Below are 20,195 nucleotides of genomic sequence, written 5' to 3'. Positions count from 1 at the left end.
TGTGTGTGTGTGTCTGTGTTTGTCTGTGAGTGTGTGTGTCTGTGTTTGTGTGTGTGTATGTGTATGTGCTTTTGTGTGTGTATCTGTGTGTTTGTGTGTGTGTGTGTGTGTGTGCGTGTGTGTGTTTGTGTGTGTGTGTGTCTGTGAGTGTGTGTGTGTTTGTGTGTGTATCTGTGCGTATGTTTGTGTGTGTATTTATGTGTGAGAGTGTGTGTCTGTGAGTGTGCGTGTGTGTGTTTGTGTGTGTGTGTGTGTGTTTGTCTGAGTGTGTGTGTTTGAGTGTGTGTGTGTGTTTGTGTGTGTGTGTGTGTGCGTGTGTGTGTGTTTGTGTATATGTCTGTGTGTCTGTGTGTGTGTATGTGTGTGTATTTGTGTGTCTGCGTGTGTGTGTGTGTGTGTGTGTGTGTGTGTGTGTGTGTGTGTGTGTGTGCGGGGGGGGGGGAGTGAGTGGTAATTCCTCCCCGGTGGTGGAGTTATAGGGAATGTGTCTAAAGAATACACGGAAAATTAGTGGGAGTAGGGATGGCTCTGCGAGCCATCATAGACTCAATGGGCCGAAATGGCGTCCTTCAATCGCCTAAGGTAATACGTAAAACCTGTGTCTTCATCGGAACTGTATCAAAACCTTTAAGGAAGCTCTCAGGGAGGGAATTCCGGGGAGCTTGACAGGGGTATTTAATTATTCTTGTGAGCCAGGGCGATCTCCCAGGAGTGGAGCTGTTGCAATGTATTGATTAGACGGAAGGCGGCTGATGTATGTGTCCGCGTGTATTATTTGTTTGGTTGGATAATGTGGGTAGTTGATTGCTGAGGACTGCTGTTCGGTCAGGAGGACACACCTTTAGCCAGCCCCGTGTGCAGATCCGGGTGCGGACGGGAGTTGCGCTTACAGATCGCGGACGCAAGCTCTCAGCCGAAGAGGTAGGCGACCTGTTTTGTCTAAAATATGCAATAATGATCGAAGTTGTGCGCTCAGTTTTAATAATGGTTCGTTTTTGCGATATAGCTTTTCACAAGGAAAAATCGAGGTAAATACCCCACAGAATAAGAGTTAATAAGAGTACCTGAAGCTGGATACTTTGAAATAGTTTCGAAATTATTTTATTTTATTTGAAACAACTTGCGTTGTAACTCGATGTAGTTACAACCTATTACTTGCCACTGATTTTCGAAGACATTTTATGAATTAAATTGCGACAGGTTAAAAAACGGAAAAAAAAACCCTTCTTCAACAAGACGGATTTAATGGAAGAAACAAGCCACTTGTGTTTCGAAGCATTTAATAATGCAACCCACAATGTCAACACTGTTAACAGCTGTTACTCTGATCCGGAGTGGCCCTCGCTGTCAACCCAAAGTATTAATGGAAGGATCAAATCCCGAGAACCAGTTCGATGCCGATGTTTCGCCTGGGTTGCGAGACCAGAGATATTGTTCATCTGATCTGGTTATATCTGGTGATTAAAAAAAATAAAAGCAGACGATAGCTGGGAAACAGTTTTTAGGTAAGGCGGCTCGGGCGCCGGGAGAGGCAGATCCTGTTAAATGGGAAACGGAGTGTAAAGATTAGGGCGGGGGTGGGGGCGCGGACGAAGGCAGGGACTTGACAGAAGCGTTTAAAAAAAAAGACAAGACAGGCTGAAAATCTGCCCCTCTCATCTTTTACCCCTTCTGTTGCCTCTGCACTCTTCCCCGTGAACTGCAGTCCCGCCAGTGTTCTGGACGCCTGTGATAATCAGCCCAGGTCTTACTGATTTCCATTAGACGACCAGATCTCCAGACGCCCCCTCCACCTTCGTTTCCACGCCCTCTTCGAGTCATCGTGGGAATACTCCCCTTGCCCGATCCATGCTGAACGAGTTGAGCTGGTCACAGTTGTCCAATCGCCTTTTAAAATCTTGTAATCATACTTGCCTCTGCCACTTTGACAGCTCCTTTCACATACAGACCACTACACTTTTTGTTGGGGGGGGGGAGAAGTTGTCCCTTTAGATTCCACCCCCCGCCCCGCTTCCGTGTACCCGGTTGAACGCACTCTCTGCTTCAACGCGGGCTCTGTCTCTCCTCCGATTTGTATTGGACACTTCAGTTAGCTTCCTCCGTGTGCTTGGTCCCCTGGCCCGTCACTAATCGCCCCAGCCCCTGTGGCTTTCTTCAGCTTTTTTTTGAGTCAATGGATGAGCAAATCTGTAGGCTTCCAGTGGCGGGCGCGGCTTCCGCCCGGGATTTGCTGCGTTGTCCCACTGCCCTGCTCCAGCAGCCCGACTGTGTGACGCCCTGCTCTCTGACAAGATGTCCCCCTCCCGCAGCTCTGCCCTGTCCCCTAACATATGGCCAGTCAGATCCTGGAAGCTTTCCATCATTATTTTAATCTTATCGTTCCCCCATCATGCTCCTGAACCAGCGTGGATAAGTTCACCCACCTCAACTGTGAATGGACTCCCTTTCCAGGTCCCTACAACTCTATTATTTATTTATTTATGATTTATTTTCTTTCGTATTTGCACTGTTTGTCTTTCTTTTGAACATTAGTTGCTTGTCAGTCTTTGTGTGTAGCTTCTCAGTGATTCTAATGCATTATTTCTGTGCTCTACTGTGAATGCCTGCAGGAAAACGAATCTCTGGGTGACATGTACATATTTTGTTATTTACTCTGCATTGTGAATTCTGGAGGCACTGGTGAAGTTGTCCCTGGAGATTATGGGGGTAGTGGGACAGAAGGGGTAGGTGATTTGAGGTGCAAAGCGCTTCCCAGTTTTCGATGTGGGGTGTAAAGTGTCAGTCATCTTGTGCATTGCAAGCTCCCACAAGCAGCAGTGTGATAGCGACTAGATAACACAGCTGGATTTTAGAAGAGTGAAGGAGGGTGTGAATCTCATTGAGGCCTATCGCATATTGAAAGGTCTAGATAGTGTGCAAGTGGAGAAGACATAGGGGATTTTTAGGACCAGAGGGCACAAAGACGGCCCTCTAGAACAGATGAGGAGGGAATTTTTTGTGCCAGAGGGTGGCAAATCTTTGGGATTTATTGCCACGGACAGCTGAGGAGGCCAAGCCACTGTGTATATTTAAAGTGGAGGTCTATGAGTTCTCGATTAGTAAGGGTGTCAAAGGCGAGGGGGAGAAGGCAGGCTAATGGGTTGAGAGGGATAATAAATCAGCCAAGTTGGAGTGGTGGAGTGGAATCAATGGGCCAGATAGAATAATTCTGATCCTGTGGCTTATGGTCTTATGGCAGGGGATCCCCAACCTGCTAGGGGTCCATGGCATAAAAGAGGATGGGAACCCCTGTCTCACGGTCTAAACCATTGGCGCAGAGTACAACCCTTCTTATACTGTCTCTCTCAAAAATCTGCAGAATTTGGGGAATAGTGGGGTGGACTTTGTCTCAACATCTCATCCTTGAGGTGGGCTCTCCACGGGACAGTGCTCTCTCAGCGCCACACTGGAAGGGGGTCAGCTGGATCCAGTCCCCTTGAGGCAAGCCTGCCTGCCACTTTTTACAAGGGGGGGGGGAATGGCTGAGCTTATCTCGAGAGCGTGCTGGCAGGCTAAAAACTTTGGCTCAAGTTTCATCTCATGACTCCCTGCTCCCTCGAGCTCCCACTTCCACCCGTCCTTCTCACCCCATAGCTAAAGCTTATTTCCTGTGGCACAGAAGGTGGCTGTTCAGCCCATTGAGTCTATGCTAGCTCTCATACTATCCCACCTGTGGTGATCCCCTTATCAGAATTGAGTTTATTATCACTGATATATGTCATGAATTTTGTAGTTTTGCAGCACCACTACTGAAAAATGCATAAAGATACTATAATTACAATAAGAAATATATACCAAAAACTTAAGTAGTGCAAAAGAACAAAAATAGTGGAATCTATTCATGGGTTCATTGTCTGTTCAAATGTGATGGCGGAGGGGAAGAAGCTGTTCCCTACAATCGATCCTCTCTTGTTCATCTACCTATACAAGGATTATTTGCAGTCACTGATTGCTCATCTTTGGGACGTGGGAGGAAGCCAATGTGCCTGGGTGTGAAACCAATGCACTCGTGGCATGCGTGTTCAACAGGAGGGTCAGGATTGAACTCGTTTCACAGGAACATCCCTGAGTCGACTAGGAGAGGGTAAGGATAGGACCCACACCTACCCCTTGTCATGGGACATCACTAATGCCAAAACCTGGCTTTACTTCCGACACCTGCAATTGCCGTAACGGGGGAGACAGTACACTGAGGATCCCATCCCACCTCAAGCAAGTATCAAAGACCCCGTGCACCATTTAGGAAGAGAGGATTTTCCTTGGTCCTGGCTGAAGTTGGTCACCGAGTCTCATTGCTGTTTCATGCTGAATTCACCCCTGCATTTTCCTCTTAAACCCTCTTTATTGCCCCATGGGTTGCACCATTCTGGAGGTGGCAGGTGCTATACAAATTGCAAGTTCTAACATTTATTTGCAATCACTTTTAGAATGTTGTGGGTGTGCTGCACACTGATGACACATTGCCACATCACAATGTCACAGTTAATTATAAAATAAGCTTAATATTTCTCCTTAAAGATTCACTGACAATATACGCCTGTGTTTGAAAGGCATTAGCCAAGTTTTGTTAACTAAAGAGGTAGCAGGTTAGGGACAGGGACTCGAGTTAATTTACATCCACTCCCTAGCCTAAAGGCTGCGAAGCTAATTTGAGTGTTACAACGTTAACCTGAGCTGGAATTGACTGACTCTGGTCAGAACAGTTGTATCATGGCTGAGTATTGAGCACTGCCATTAGAAAGTAGACCACCGGAGGGACATTTTCCTATCATCCTAATAGGTGCCATTTGATTGAAACTCCTACCACCAAACACATCTTTACCCTCAGCAACCCCCTCCCCCCTCAACTCTCCTCTTTCCGTAGGGGTAGCTCCCTCCACGATTCCCTTGTTTATTTATCCCTTCCCACAAATCACTCTCCCGGCACTTATCCCTGCAAACGGCCAAAGAGCTACACCTGCCCATTCGCCTCCTCCCTCACCTCCATTCAGGACCCTAAACAATCCTTCCAGGTGAGACAACACTTCACCTGTGCACCTGCTAGGGTTGCCTATCCTGTCAGGTGCTCTCAATGCAGCCTTCTCTACGTGGTGAGTCCCATTGTGAATTGTGGGACAGCTTTGTTGAGCACCTCTGCTCCATCTGCCAAACGTGGAATTTCCCAGTGGCCCAACATTTTAATTCCCATTCCGACATGTCAGTCCATGTCCTCCTCAGTCCACGATGAGGTCACCCTTAGAGTGGAGGACCATCACCTTATATTCTGCCTGGGTAGCCTTCAACTTGATGGCATGGATATTGGTGTTTCCTTCCGGTTAATGAAAATAATTCCTTTTCCCTCCCCTCTTCTTTGATTCCCTTTTACCTTTTCTTGCCTGCCTACCACCTCCCCTTTCTCCTTTCCTTCCTCCGATGGTGCACCTTCCTCTCATATCAGATTCCTTCATCTCCAGCCCTTTACCTTTCCCACCCAGCCGGCTTCACCTATCACGATCTAGCTATCCTCCTTCCTCCCCCCTGCCCCACCTTTTTATTCCATCATCTTCCCTCTTCTCTTTCAGTCCTGAGGAAGGGTCTCGGCCTGAAATATAGACTGTTTGTTCTTTTCCATAGATGCTGCCTGACCTGCCGAGTTCCTCCAGCATTTTATGTGTGTTGCTCTGGATTTCCAGCATCGTCAGAATTTCTTGTGCTTATCTCTTTAGCAATGGTGTGAGACTTGTGTGTTGGCGCGTGGCCAAGTGGTTAAGGTGTCAGTCTAATGATCTGAAGGTCGCTAGTTCGAGCCTCAGCTGAGGCAGCATGTTGTGACCTTGAGCAAGGCATTTAACCACACAACGCTCTGCGACGACACCGGTGCCAAGCTGTACCGGCCCTAGTGCCCTTCCCTTGGACAACGTCGGTGGCGTGGAGAGGGGAGACTTGCAGCATGGGCAACTGCCGGTCTTCCATACAACCTTGCCCAGGCCTGCGCCCTGGAAACCTTCCAAGGCGCAAATCCATGGTCTCACGAGACTAACGGATGCCTATGAGACCTGCTCAGTCAAGATCAAGTTCAAGTTTATTGACATTCTACCATGCACATGTGTACAGCTAATTGGCACATTGTTCCTCTGGGGCCAAGGTGCTAAACACAGTACATATGGTCACAAAGTAACATTAGTACAAGTCCCTGATTAGAATGTCCTGACGATTAGTGGTGTATGGGATGATGTCTGCAGGGGTTCCCAACCTGGGGTCCATGACCCTCTTGGTTAATGGTATTGGTCCTTGGCATAAAAGTAGGTTGGGATCCCCTGTCCTAGAGCCACATTTCTGTCAGAATAGTTCTGCAAAGAAAACTTCTTTCCATGAAGGAATTTTGACATACTGTATCTCGGCTCTAAATGGCAGTGCGCCTGTTCTGATTCCCAACTCCCAACCTTCAAGGACCAGGAGACTCATTACTCTTCCTTTGTACGGAAGCGTGATGACCATCCATAACGAAGGGTGCAACAGCACAATAATAATGATAGGGTTGAGGAGAGTCAACATGGCTCTGTGAAAGAAAAAATGTGTTTAATTAATCTGCTAGATTTCTTTGGGATGTACTGTAACTGGCAGAATAGATCCTCAAAGAACTTCCGCAGATTAAAGAACCTTGTCAAATGATGGACATTTGATAAAGTCCCACACAGGATGTTGGTTGAGATGGTTATACCTGCACATCTGCTCATTAATGCAAATATCTAATCAGCCAATTATGTGGCAGCAAATTAATGCATGAAAGCATGTAGATGTCGTCAAGAGCTTCACTTGGTGTTCAGACCAAACATCAGATTCTGGAAGAAATGCAGTCTAAGTGACTTTGACTTGCCGAAGTGGTAGAATAATTGTTGGTGTCCAATGGGGTGGTTTGAGTATCTCAGAAACTGCGGATCTCTTGGGATTCTCATGCACAGTATTCTCTTGAGTTTACAGAAAATGATGTGAAAAACAAACAAAATAAAATCCTGTTGGTGACAGTCCTGTGGGCGAAAATGCCTTGTCAATGAGCGAGACCAGAGGAGAATGGTCAGACTGGTTCAAGCTGACAGGAACACAAGTAGCCATGTGTTACAATAGTGGTGTGCGAAAGAGCGTCTCTGATGCACGACACGTGGAACTTTGATGTGGATGAGCTACAACAGCACAAGACCACAAATTTACATTCAGTTGCCACTTTATTAGGCGCAGGAGGTATCTAATGGAGTGGCCATTGAGTGTACTAATCCCTTGGCAGAGAAAACCAAATGCTATACAGTATTTCCAAATTTGCTCTTGATACCAAACTAGGTGGTATTGTGATTCGAGAGAGGGATATAAGGAGGCTTCAAAGGATATCTGTGAGTGGTTGAGAATCTAACAGATGGAATTATGTGGGAAAAATCCCACATTGGTGCACAATACAGTACAGAAATGTAGAATATCTGTTAAATGGTGAGAGTGTGGGCAGTGTTGAAGTTGAAAAGAACCCACATGTTACTAAATGTAAATTGGTTTATATTTGTCACATGTACTGTGAAAAATTAGTAAGTGATTTGTACTTTTTCCCACCATTTCCCAGCAACTTTTCCACAACCTATTACTTTGTAAGATCAGAAAGGAGAGAAAATTGGTTTATTAATGCCATCTGTAAAATTATTATAGTGTGAAAACAGAGAAAGATTGCTTTGCATTCCATCCATACAGGTTATTTTGTTACATCAGTGCAAGAGAAAACGTAAGAATGCAGAAAAAAATGTTACAGTTACGGAGAAACTGGTGGCTGGTAAAATCTAATAGTGAGGTCAAGAGGCCACCCAGTTGGACTGGGGACCATTCTATAGTATTATAACAGTGGGATAGAAACTTCCCTTGAACCTTTTTGATCTTCTTGGCAACTGTCTGAAAATTTTAGTCTCATCAATTGTAAGACGTTCTCAGAAGCTTGACGGTGGACGCTGAGAAACTGTTTTCCCCGGTGGATCTGTAAGCACACTACTTTTTGTTTAGGACTGAACTTTGGAGAAATTGTTGAACCAAGTGGGTCTGAGTCCTTGGAATTCCGAACATCAAAGGACTGTCATTCGGTACCGATTTTGACAGATTTTTGGGCATTAAGGGAATCAGGGGATGTGTATTAAGGTAGGAAAATGAATAAGTGAGAGACAAGACATCACCATTGAATGGTGGAGCAGATTTCCAAAACCAGATGGTCTCTCCATCTTTCCTAACGTAGGCTGTGCAAAATCCAGGACTTTCCTGGGCGAGGCTCAGCAGCGGTACAGAACAACTTTGATAATCCACTGTTGGGCGGCTTGGTGTCTGGTTCTCTGTGTGCTGATTTCTGCACTCGCCTTCAATCTGCCAGGGCTACAGTTCCTCTATTCCCCTTGAACTTGCTGGGGCCCCACTTCCAGCACTCTTTAGACTTGCTAGCTTCACAATAAAAATATTATGCCACTGCATAATTAGAATTTGTTGGGTATTAATAAAAAGTAATATCCAACAATCTGGAATATCAGATTGTTAAAGTCGTGAAGAGAACACACAAGAGGCTGGAGGAACTGGAAGTCAGGCGGTGTCAGGGACAACATGGTTAGTGTAGCAATCAGCACAACACTGTTACAGTGCCAATAATCACCAGTCAGGATTCAACTCCTGCCGCTGTCTATCAGGAATTTGTTAGTTCTCCCCGTAACTGTGTGGGATTCCTCCGGGTGTTCCGATTTCCTTCCACATCCCGGAGGTGTATAGTTAGGGTTAGTGAGTTGTGGGCACTGGAAGTACGGCGACTCTTGTAGGCAGCTGCCGCCACATGCGGCTGCCAATCTCCGTCCTCTCTGATCTGATGCAAACAATGCATTTCACTGACCAGAGAAAATCTGCAGATGCTGGAAATCTGAGCAACCCACGCAAAATGCTGGAGGAACTCAGCAGGCCAGGCAGCATCTAGGAAAAGAGTACAGTCGACGTTTCAGGCCAAGATCCTTCATCTTAACAGGAAAGGAAGGGACAGAAGCCAGAGTGAGTTGGTGGGAAGAGTGGAAGCAATGCTTTGAAGTGTGTGTTGCTCAGCTGTTCCAGCATCTACAGAACCTCTTGTGCTCCTAAAGAACTGAAGATGCTGGATTATTGGAGTTCATCTCGGAAATGAGCTTTGCATATTCAATAGGTGATCTTATTTGCCTTTAGAGCGGTTGACTAAAGCAGACATCCCACCTCTCCCGGAAGTTCCAGGAGTCTCCTGCATATTGATAGTGGCTCCCTGATGCCCACAGATTATATATAATATCCCAGAAATCGATTTTTTTGAGAACGAATGAGCGCGAGAGCAATAGAGAGAGAGCAAGAGAGAGCGAGAGAGAGAGAGCACGAGAGAGAGAGAGAGAGAGAGCGCGCACGCCATGGCAGAGTGTTCCAAAAAAAGAAAATATAAAACGTACATCACCCCAGACTACACTAAAGTGTACTCCTGCCTAACAGGGGTCAAAAATAATGACAGTGTTGCTCGCTGCACTGTTTGCAACAGTGACTTTTCTATTGGCCATGGTGGGTTAAGATTGTAAAAGACATGTTGAGGTGAGTTTAACAGGTGTCATTCATTCACTAGCATAGCTAACGTTATTTAAACTAGCTGGCTGGCTGCTAAGGAGCTACTCTATTGCAGACATCCCACCTCTTCCAGAAGTTCCGAGAGTCTCCCACAAATTGATGATGCTACCTCCCCGAAATGAGTCTTTGCAGGGCGGGGTGTCTGCTAAAGTTTTGATGTTAAAAATTCATCATTTGGTCGAGCTTAGAGGTTCCTAACCCAGGGTCCATGGACCCCTTGCTTAATGGTGTTGGTCCATGTCATAAAAAAGGGGACCCCTGGTGTGCCTGAAGCTCGTAACCATTGGTCCCTCAAACTGGAAGGTTAGCCAATTCTTTATTCATTGCTCTGAAATTTAGTTCCACGGACTGCTCCGTAGCAACCTTCCCCACCGAGTTTTTGGCTGTTTCAATGCTGTCTGGCTTTGGAGCAGAGCTTTCTTAGTCTTTTTCTTTTGACGGGTTTTGAAAAATGAATGTTCTTAAGTGGACACCATGGTCAGCATGAATGAGTTGGGCTGAAGGGTCTGCTTCTGTATTGAATTACTTGATGGCTCTATAATTATAAAATGCTGGTGTGTAATTGTGGAAGGAGCCTGCATTAAACCACAAATTGACGTAATAACTGTGTAGTAATGAAGACTGGCGCAAGTGGATAGAGACAGCATGCTGAGGCCCCAGTCGTAACCCTTTGATTTGCCTGCTCCTTAAGAAGTAAAAACGAGGGTCATTGTTTGCACACATGAAGCCTGTGCACATTGATGTCATTATGTACGTGGCTGACACTGTGGGAACATTATCTGCTTTGGGGTGAGTCCCAGATCACCCAATGCTCTTATGATCTTACTACACAGTTTTTACTTCAATGCGTGGTTTCATGTAGGCTCCTTCCTTAATCACAAGCCAGCACTTTAATAAAGAGTCATTGAGTAAAACAACATAGAAACAGGCCCTTTGGCCCAACACGTCATGCTGACCAAGGTGCCCACTTAGGCTAATCCATATCCTTCTAATCCTTCCCTATCAATATACTTTATAGTCATGATGGCCATTTTGTGAAATGGGACTTGGTACGGAGATATGGCAGAGTCTGGATAAGTTTTAACGCGGTCTCCAACAGGCGAAACCTCTATTGGGATGGTCACCATCATGTTGCAACTTGTTGGAGATGGGAGTTACTTGCTCCTGTTCTGAGGTGTCTCTCTTTTACCAGGTTTCAGCCCGTTCTGATATCTTGGTTCAGTGTTAACTTCAATTTAATAATGTCGTGCCCTAGTTATTTTCATCCAGTGATAGACACTATATTTATAAGGCTCACTCTTCACCTTGTCAATGCAAATATCTAATCAACCAATCATGTGGCAGTAAATCAATGCATACAAGCATGCAGATAAGGTCAAGAGGTTCAGGTCAAACTTCAGAACGGGGAAGAAATGTGATTGAGGTGACCTTGACCGTGGAATGATTGTTGGTGCCAGACCGGGTGATTTGAGTATCTCAGAGACTGCTGATCTCCTGGGATTTTTGTGCAGAACAATCTCAAGAGTCTGCAGGGAATGGTGTATAAAAAAAGAAGCAATATCCAGTGAGCAGTAGTTCTGTGGGTGAAAGCACCTTGTTAATGAGGGAGGTCGGAGGAGAATGGCCAGACTGGTTCAAGCTGACAGGAAGGTGACAGTAACTCAAATAACCACATATTACAACTGTGGTGTGCAGAGAGCATTTCAGAATATATAAAATGTCATACCTTGAAGCGGATGGACTAGAGCAGGGGAAGACCATGAACATACACTCAGTGGCCAATTTATTAGGTAAGGGAGGTGTATGCATGGGATGGGCTGGGAGGGAGGGAGGAAAATAAGATAGCGGCACATAAGAGGCTTGTAAATAGGCACATGAATATGAAGAGAATAGAGGGATGTGGACATTGTATAGTCAGAAGGGATTAGTTTAGATGGGTGTTTAATTGCTTAGTTAGTTTAGCATGATATTGTGGGCTGAAGGGCCTTTTTCTATGTTGTACATTCTATGCCCATTCAATTCTGAAGTATGGTCATTATTGTTTTGTAGGAAACGTAGTGGCTACTTTACACAGTGAGATCCCACGATAACTTGTGTCAGTAATGTTGCTTGATGAATGTCATTGCTGTTACTGTTTGTGTTATTATGCTGTGTATGGTGGGCATGCTATGCTCGTGCCTACTTGTGCGGCGACATTTGCGGGCTGCTCCCGGCACGTTCTTGGGTGTGTTGGTTGCTAACGCAAATGAAGCATTTCACTGTATGGTTTGATGTACCTCCTGTACTTAATAAGGTGGCCACTGAGTGGTATGTTTGTGGTCTTCTGCTGCTGCAGCCCATCCATTTCATGTTTGATGTGCTGTGCATTTAGAGGTGCTTTTTTGCACACTACTGTTGTAACGTAATCATTTGAGTTACTGTTGCTTGAAACAGTCTGGCCTTTCTCCTCTGACCTCTCTCATTGACAAAGTGTTTTTGCCCACAGAACTGCCACTCAGTAGATTTCTTTTTGTTTTTTGCACATTCTCTATAAACTTTAGAGACTGTTGTGTGTGAAAATCCCAGAAGATCAGCAATTGCTCCCCATCTGGCACCAGCAATCATTCCACAGTCGAAGTCACTTAGGTCATATTTCTTCCCCATCTGATGTTTGGTCTGAACAACAACCGAACCTCCTGACCATGTCAGCATGCTTTTAAGCATTGAGTTGCTGCAATGTGATTGGCTGATTGAATAGTTGCATTAATGAGCAGGTGTATCTATAAAGTAGCCACTGAATGCACATATGATATGCAACTCTGAGTGACCGCACCCCTCACTGTTGCATGGGCCATTGCTTTAATGAGCCGAACGTACACTGCACCACCGCTGGTCGATAGCAGAATCTCAGCATTTCCTGAAAGCAACTGAGTGTTCTCACCTCAGAATTAATCAGCGGTGCTAAGCAAGTGCGGATTGAGATGTTGGCTGTTGCTTCTGCATGTGCGTTGTGTGGTGTATCTGCTGTTGCCAGCAACCTTCTGCCAGTGATCCTCCCTGTGAATTATGTCAGGAAGCAGACTCACCCACATACATGGCAGCGGGGAATGTTCTCTCGGTGCAAGTTTGTGAACTCCATGGTGCACTGACACAAACTAAACCCAGAGGAAGCGACACAGAGAAACACCCCTAAAATGCTGGAGGAACTCGGCAGGCCAGGCAACGCCCATGGAGAGGAATGAACAGTCCACAATTTGGGCCAAGGCCGGCCCTTCATCGTGATGGGAAAGAAAGGGGGAAGAAGCCGGAACAAGATGGCGGGGGAAGGGGAAGGAGTACATGGTGGCAGGTGATAGGTGGAACCAGGTGAAGGGGAAGGAGAAGTCCGCCAGACCAGACTGGGAGACCATTTCACTGAACACCTACGCTCTATCCGCCAGAGAAAGCAGGATCTCCCGATGGCCACACATTTTAATTCCACGTCCCATTCCCATTCTGACATGTCTATCCACGGCCTTCCTCTTCTGTCAAGATGAAGCCACACTCAGGTTGGAGGAACAACACCTTATATTCTGTCTGGGTAGCCTCCAACCTGATGGCATGAATATTGACTTCTGTTAATGCCCCTCCTCCCCTTCTTACCCCATCCCTTATTTATTTATTTTTCTTTTCTTTCTCTCTTTTTTCTCCCTCTGTCCCTCTCACAATAACTCCTTGCCTGCTCTCCATCTTCCTCTGGTGCTCCCCTTCTCCCGTCCCATGATTCTTTCCCTTCTCCAGCCTGGTATCCCTTTTGCCAATCAACTGTCCAGCTCTTGGCTCCATCCCTCCCCCTCCTGTCTTCTCCTATCATTTTGGATCTCCCCCTCCCCCTCCCACTTTCAAATCTCTTACTATCTCTTCTTTCAGTTAGGCCTGACGAAGGGTCTTGGCCCGAAACGTCGACTGTACCTCTTCATGTAGATGCTGCCTGACCTGCTGCGTTCCACCAGCATTTTGTGTGCGTTGCTTGAAGGAGAAGGAGATGGGGGAGGGGGAATGAAGTGAGAAGCTAGGAGGTGATAGGTGGAAGAGGTCAAGAGCTGAAGAAGAAAGAATCTGATAGGAGAGGACAGAGGACCATGGGAGAAAGGGAAGGAGAAGGGCACCAGAGGGTGATGATCGGCAGGTAAGGAGAAGAGATGGAGTAAGAGCGGAGTCAGAATGGGGAGTGGAAAAAGGGAAAGGGGAGAAATTACCAGAAGTTAGAGAAATTGATGTTCATGCTGTCAGGTTGGAAGCCACACAGGGTGGACATGAACTGTTCCTCATAAGAAGCAATGTGGGACAGTTTTTATTTTAATTTAATTCTGAACGTTTCTTTTTTGTTTATTTGTTGAATTGTGGGGTAGGGAGGCTGATTGGGTTGAGGATCATCCAGTTAGGAAGTGATGTGTCTGTCTGTGGTACAAAACATATACATGGGACAGAAGTGGTCACAGTAGTCCCTTGAGATCACTAGCACAACGGGTAAGGTCAAGCCTGATTGTACATCGTCTGATTTGTCCAGGGTTCTGAAGATCATTCAGCCCTTCCCTTTGATATTGCTCTGAGGTAAAAAAATTCTAAAGATTTACAATACATGATCAAATTTCTCCTCATCCCAATTCTAAATGTTTGGCCCATTATCCTGAGACCGAAAGCCTACAGGTTCTTGACTATTCACCTCTGAATCTGCTGTGCTAATGGAATCCTTATTTTGCTAAACTTACCAATTAGAATATGCCTGACGAAGGATCCCGCCCTGAAACGTCGACTGTACCTCTTCCAATTGATGCTGCCTGGCCTGCTGCGTTCCACCAGCATTTTTTGTGCGTGTTGCGTTAATTAGAATATGCCACTTGATTTTCCCCACGTCCCGCAACACCACAACACCAGTCCCTGAGAATTTAGGCTACACCACCTCTAAGTCTTCTGATTGGCTGGTGGGAGGTAAGCTGCACAAAGGGAAAATGTGCTGCCAACCAGTGGTAGGAATGGGTAGTTGACATGAGGGTTTGGGGATGGGTGTTGTTTGTCCCGTGAAGGAATCTCTAGAATGATGTTGGGTTGGATTGGACAAGTGGTCTACCCCAGTGTAGCACAGACTGCCGAGTTTCTCCACTGTTTTCTGTTTCCCTCTGAAATGTAAATCTTGGATGGAGGGTGGGTGTGGTTGGGGTAGCAATGTGGAATACCAGCTAGACATCCACATAGGAAATCGGGCGAATCCCCTTCAGTCGGTGTGTGCGCAAACCTTTCTGACAACGTGTGCCCAAATGGGTGATAATCTTTTCTTTAAAGAACCTCCTGCATGCCTTTGTAATTTTGAACAGAGGTTATCATGGGTTAATTAGTTAGTAACATGATGAAATGGCAGAGCAGAGTCGATGGGCCAAATGACCTAATTCTACTCCTGTATCTTATGGTCTACTGCGAAGATGGTGGGTGTGTGTGGATACCAGGCTTGGGGGAACAGCAGGGACCCTGAGGGGTCTGGAGGGGACTCCAGGAATGGAATTGAGGAAAAGAAAGAAGGTGGGGTATTGAGCCAAAGCAGGAAGAGGTTCTCCTCTTCAGTTATCTTATCTGGGCCTCTTCACATGGATGTTTGTGAGGCTCTGCCATTGACATATCCCAGGATTCCTAGGGACATGCCCTTGGCATCGGAAAAGAGGACGTCAAGCATCTTCTTCTTTTGCCTTGTGGTTATTTTGGAGCCATCAGGTGATCTGATTATTAATTGGGGTGGCAGGAAGTGAAAGTAAATAAAATGTCTTGTACAGTGCAAATATTGCGTCAGCACAGCAAACACAGCACTGCCTTAGAGAAACAATGCCCTGAAATTGCATTTCCACAGCAGTCTGCTTTTTCAACTTTTGGCATTTGTCCAAGGACCATTCATCATCAAACTTAAAATGTTTTTTAAAGATAGAGGAAGCAAGGCGAGCCACAGCTGATGGGTTGGTAAGAAAAACTCTTGTCTCTGAGACACTGTGGCTTAAACACAGTGAGGCTCCAAAGCAGTACTGGGGAAGAGCTGCACGCTGCTTTGTGTGGGGTGTTCAGCTGAGGTCTCTGTCCACTTGGAGGGACTTAAACCCTCTGTAGACCTTGTTCTTCCATTGCCGGTCTTGGGAGAGTTGGCTGCCTTTGTTTCCCGCATTGCAATAGCACCTACACATTGAATAGTATTAAATCATTGGCCACCAGGAATTGAATGGGACGTGAAAGGTGCCAGAGAAATGGCAAGACTGAGACATGAGAGACTGCGGATGTGGGAATCTGGAGCAACAAACAAAATACTCGAGGAACTCAGCGGCATCTGTGGGTGGGGAAATGGAACAGCACAGCACCGGATCAGGTTTAACGTCACCGACATGTGTCGTGACTGTTGTTAATTTATTAGCAGCAGTACAAAGCAATAGATGGTAATATAGAAAAAACCATGAATTACAATAAGTGTGCGTAAAATATTTAAAATAATTAAGTAAGTAGTGCAAAAACAGAAATTTAAAAAAAGTAGTGAGGTAATGTTCATGGGTTCAGTGTCCATTCAGAAATCTGATGGCAGAGGGGAAGAAGCTGTTCCTGAATCATTGAGTGTGAGCCTTCAGGCTTCTGTGCCTCCTTCCTGATGGTAACAATGAGAAGGGGGCATGTCCTGAGTGGTGGGGGTCCTTAATGGTGGACCCCACCACCCATGAAATGCCCCCTGAGGCTTCGCTCCTTGAAAATGTCTTGGATCCTTCATTCCATGAGATTGTGATGACCTTCTAACTTACTCTACGTTCAATCTAACCCTTCTCGTCCACATAACCTTCCGTTTTTCTTTCATCCATGTGCCTAGAGTTTCTTAAGTGCCCCTGAAGCATCTCCCGTGAAACCACACAGGAATTGTCAATATTTCAGGTTGCACCGCTCTGCTGTTCCTACACCCATGACTGCGTGCCTAGGCACGGCTCAAACGCCACCTGTAAATCCGCTGGTGGCGGATTCTCGGAAGGTGTCGGAAACGTGAGGTAGGTCAGCTGGGTGAGTGGTGTCACAACAGCAACCTCGCATGCAAAGTCAGTAAGACCGAGGAACTGATTGTGGAAGGGGAAGTTGGGAGTCCTCACTGAGGGGGTCGGCAGTGGAAAGGGTGAGCAGTTTCAAGTTCCTCGGCATCAACAATTCCGAGGACCTGTCCTGGGCCCAGCATATTGATGCAGTCACGACAAGGACACGCTAGCAATTCCTTTCTCACAACAGATGCAACTTGACCTCCTGAGCTCTTCCAGAATTTTTTTTATATAGAAACACAAGAATTTAATCTGATAGATATTGCCTGGCTTGCTAGTTGGTATGGATAGGTGTGAAGGTCAGAAAAGATGGGATGGGCAGAAGGGCCTGCTTTTGACTAATCTGACAAGCCTCAACTTGTAGGGTCATACATACAGTATGGAGACAGACTATTAACCAAATCCATACCAAACTATTGCATCTGTCTGTATTAATCCTATCTTCCACCATCTGGTCCGTAGACTTCTATGCCGAAACAATTCTTAAAAGCTGTCAATGGTTCTGCCTCTACCACTCTCTCAGGCAGTGTGTTCTAGCTACTCACCACTCTCTGGGTGATAAAGATTCCCCTCAGATCCCCTCTAAATCTAACCTCCCTGCCTTCTAGTTTCATCTACTTTGATGAATGGTTGGTGCTGAATTGCCCATCCCAATAATGGATCAAGTTTTCTGTCAATCATAAACACAGCATTCGGAAATAATTTCAAGTGCCGATAATTGGAGTGAAGCTTTTAGAAAGTTTACATCCTTAATCAGCATTTTGCCTCTTGTAGGCATAGTTGAGGGGTCTGTGACAGAGTTGGCGTCCGTGGTAGGAGGATAGACTTCACTTCTAGCGTTGGCCACGGTGACTGTGACTGCAGTGATGCAGTGTGGCTTTTGCCAAAAAAGCTCTTGAATCAGGCTTTCTCTAGATTCTGCAGATGGAGAGGTGAGCCAGCTGGCTGGCAGCCTGTCTCACTGCAGGGTATCAAACCAGATCTCTACAGCCCACGAATCAGCAACTGCAGCCGACATGACCAATGTCCTCAAGAGGTCTCTCCAGGTAAAAGCCGTGAATTCCAAGTGAACTTCATGGAGAAACTTAGTCCTGGGTGAGTGTCTGGGTCAGATGTCTGCAGTCTGGTGCAACACATAAAATGCTGGAAGAACTCAACAGGTCAGGAAGCAACTATGGAGAGAAGGGAACAAAGTACGAAGTAAATTTATTATCTAATTAAATACAGTTCACCACATACTATCTTGAGATTTATTTTCTTGCAGTAGAAAAGAATCAAAGAAAATCTACACACAAAGACTGACAAACGATCAATGTGCAAACGAGGACAAACTATACAAATATAAAAAGGTAAATAATACTGTGAACATGAGTTGTATAGTCCTTGAAATTGGAATCCATAGGTTGTGGAATCGGTTCAGAGTTGAGGTGAGTGAAGCTATCCTCGCTGGTTTAGGAGCCTGATAATTGAAGAGTAATAACTATTTGTGAACCTGGTGATGTCCGACCCAGGGTTCCTGTACTTCCTTCCCAAGGGTAATAGTGTGAAGAGGGCATGTCGTGGATGGTGGGCATTCTTGATGGATGTTGGTTTCTTGTAGATCGCTCAAATGGTGGGGAGGGCATTCCTGTGATGGACTGGGCTGTATCAAGTAAAGTACTTTTTGAAAGCTTTTCCATTGAGAATGATGCAACCAGTCAGCACACTGTCCACTCTGCATCCATAGATTTGGATGACATGGCGAATCTGTGCAAACAGAAAGTAGAGGTGCTTCTTTGTAATGTTACGTGCGCTGGTCCCAGGACAGATCCTCAGATATGATAAAGCCAAGGTATTTATAGTTACTGACCCTCGTTACCTCTAATACCCTAATGAGGACTGGCTCATGGACTTACAGTATCTTCCTTCAAAAGTCGATAATCAGTTTTTTGGTTTTGTTGACTTTGAGACAGGTGTAACAGGGTAGGTAGGAGGGTGGGGAAGGAAAAACAAATGAATCCAGGTGAGGGGGAAAGGTCTCCTACCTTCCCTCTCTCACCTGGATTCACCTAACCCTGTCAGCTCATGCTTTCCCTTTTCCGCTCTTCCTTTTATTCTGGCTTATGCCCACTTGCTTTCCAGTCCTGATGAAGAGCCTCGGGTCAAAACATTGTCTGTTCCTTTTCCCCCACAGATGCTGCCTGGACTGCTGAGCTCCTGTGGTTTTTTGATGTTAGTTCAATATTCTAGTGGGCTGCTTGAATCAGGAACTCATTCCTCTTCTCTGAAAGCAGGAGAAAGCGAGGCTGCTTTTTCCCTCCTGGAGAGAGAGCCAATTTACACTTACATCGAAGGGTTTTCATGAGGTGTAGGGGTGTCGAGACATTGATCAGACCACTTTAAGTACCTGTGAGCAGTTTAGGGCCACTTATCTAAGAAAGGATGTGGTGCTTTTGGAGAGGGTCCAAGGAGGTTCACAAGAATAATCCTGGAAGTGAAAGGGTTAACTAATGGGGAACATTGGTGTCTCTGGGCCTGTATTCACTGGAGTTTAAAAGAATGAGGGGGAACTTCATTGAAACCTATTGAATATTGAGAGGCCTGGATAGAGTATACGTGGACAGGTTGTTTCCTATAGGGCCAGAGGGCACAGCCTCGGATTACAAAGATATCCCTTTAGGAGAGAGATGAGGAAAAGAATTTCTTTAGCCAGAGGGTGATGAATCTGTGGACTTTATTGCCAGGGACGGCTGTGGAGGCCAAATCATTGGGTAAATCGGAAGTGGAAGTTGATGGACTCTTGATTAGTAAGGGTGTCAAAGGTTACAGGGAGAAGGTAGGCAAATGGCGTTGGGAAGGATAATAAATCAGCCATGATGGAATATCAGAGCAGGCTTGACGGTTGAATGGTCTAAATCTGCTCCTATGTCTTATGGTCTTATAAGATAAAGGGACAGTGTTTGGACATTCAGCCCATCAAGTCTGCTGTTCCATTCAATCATGATGAATTTTCCCCCAACCCCATTCTCCCCGTAACCATACCACTCTGGAAGTGATCAGGCTCGGTGTTTGTGAGTGGGATGATATTCAAGTGCTGTGAGCTCAGAGTGGGGACAGTAATGGAACCTTGGAACTATGTCGCACCAGAGGCCGCTTGGTACTTTGGGTCAATGCTAGGTCTACCATCCCAGAGCCTCTGGAAGCCTTACCCCCTTGTGTCATTCATTCAGTTGGAGGTTCCTTTAGAAATGCCAGATGGGTGAGCACCTGGGACTGTAGTTGCTGGAATCTGGAGTACTGGAGGGACTCAGGGGGCCGAACAGCATCTGTGAGAGGAATTTCAGTGAGAGATGTTTCAGACTGAAACCCTGAATCAGAACCCCAGCAGAGCACAAATCTTTTTACTGTATCTGGTGCTCCCAGTGCAGCTTCCTCCACATCAGATCCGACGCAGATCGGGGGACCGTTTCATCGAGCACCTTCACTCTATCCATGGGTGGG

At 45.9% G+C, this 20,195-nt stretch overlaps 1 protein-coding gene across 3 annotated transcripts in view; it reads left to right on the top strand.

The window, feature by feature from the left end:
- The first annotated feature begins 823 nt into the window (after window positions 1-823).
- Window positions 824-20,195, top strand: part of rab3da (RAB3D, member RAS oncogene family, a) — an 85,847-nt gene continuing 66,475 nt past the window's right edge. Inside the window, exons 1-2 of one of the 3 annotated variants that reach the window (XM_072248111.1) lie at window positions 841-921; window positions 17,983-18,064. The gene's annotated coding sequence lies outside the window, so the exon portion shown is untranslated. Of the gene's footprint in view, window positions 922-17,979; window positions 18,065-20,195 lie in introns of all 3 variants that reach the window. The other 2 variants (XM_072248110.1, XM_072248112.1) reach the window with 2 other exon arrangements.

The sequence above is a fragment of the Mobula birostris genome, chromosome 32 (genome assembly GCF_030028105.1).
Source record: "Mobula birostris isolate sMobBir1 chromosome 32, sMobBir1.hap1, whole genome shotgun sequence".
NCBI lineage: Eukaryota > Metazoa > Chordata > Chondrichthyes > Myliobatiformes > Myliobatidae > Mobula > Mobula birostris.
The sequence above is the reverse complement of the archived record's forward strand: the minus strand, read 5'-3'. Positions and strand labels throughout refer to the sequence as shown.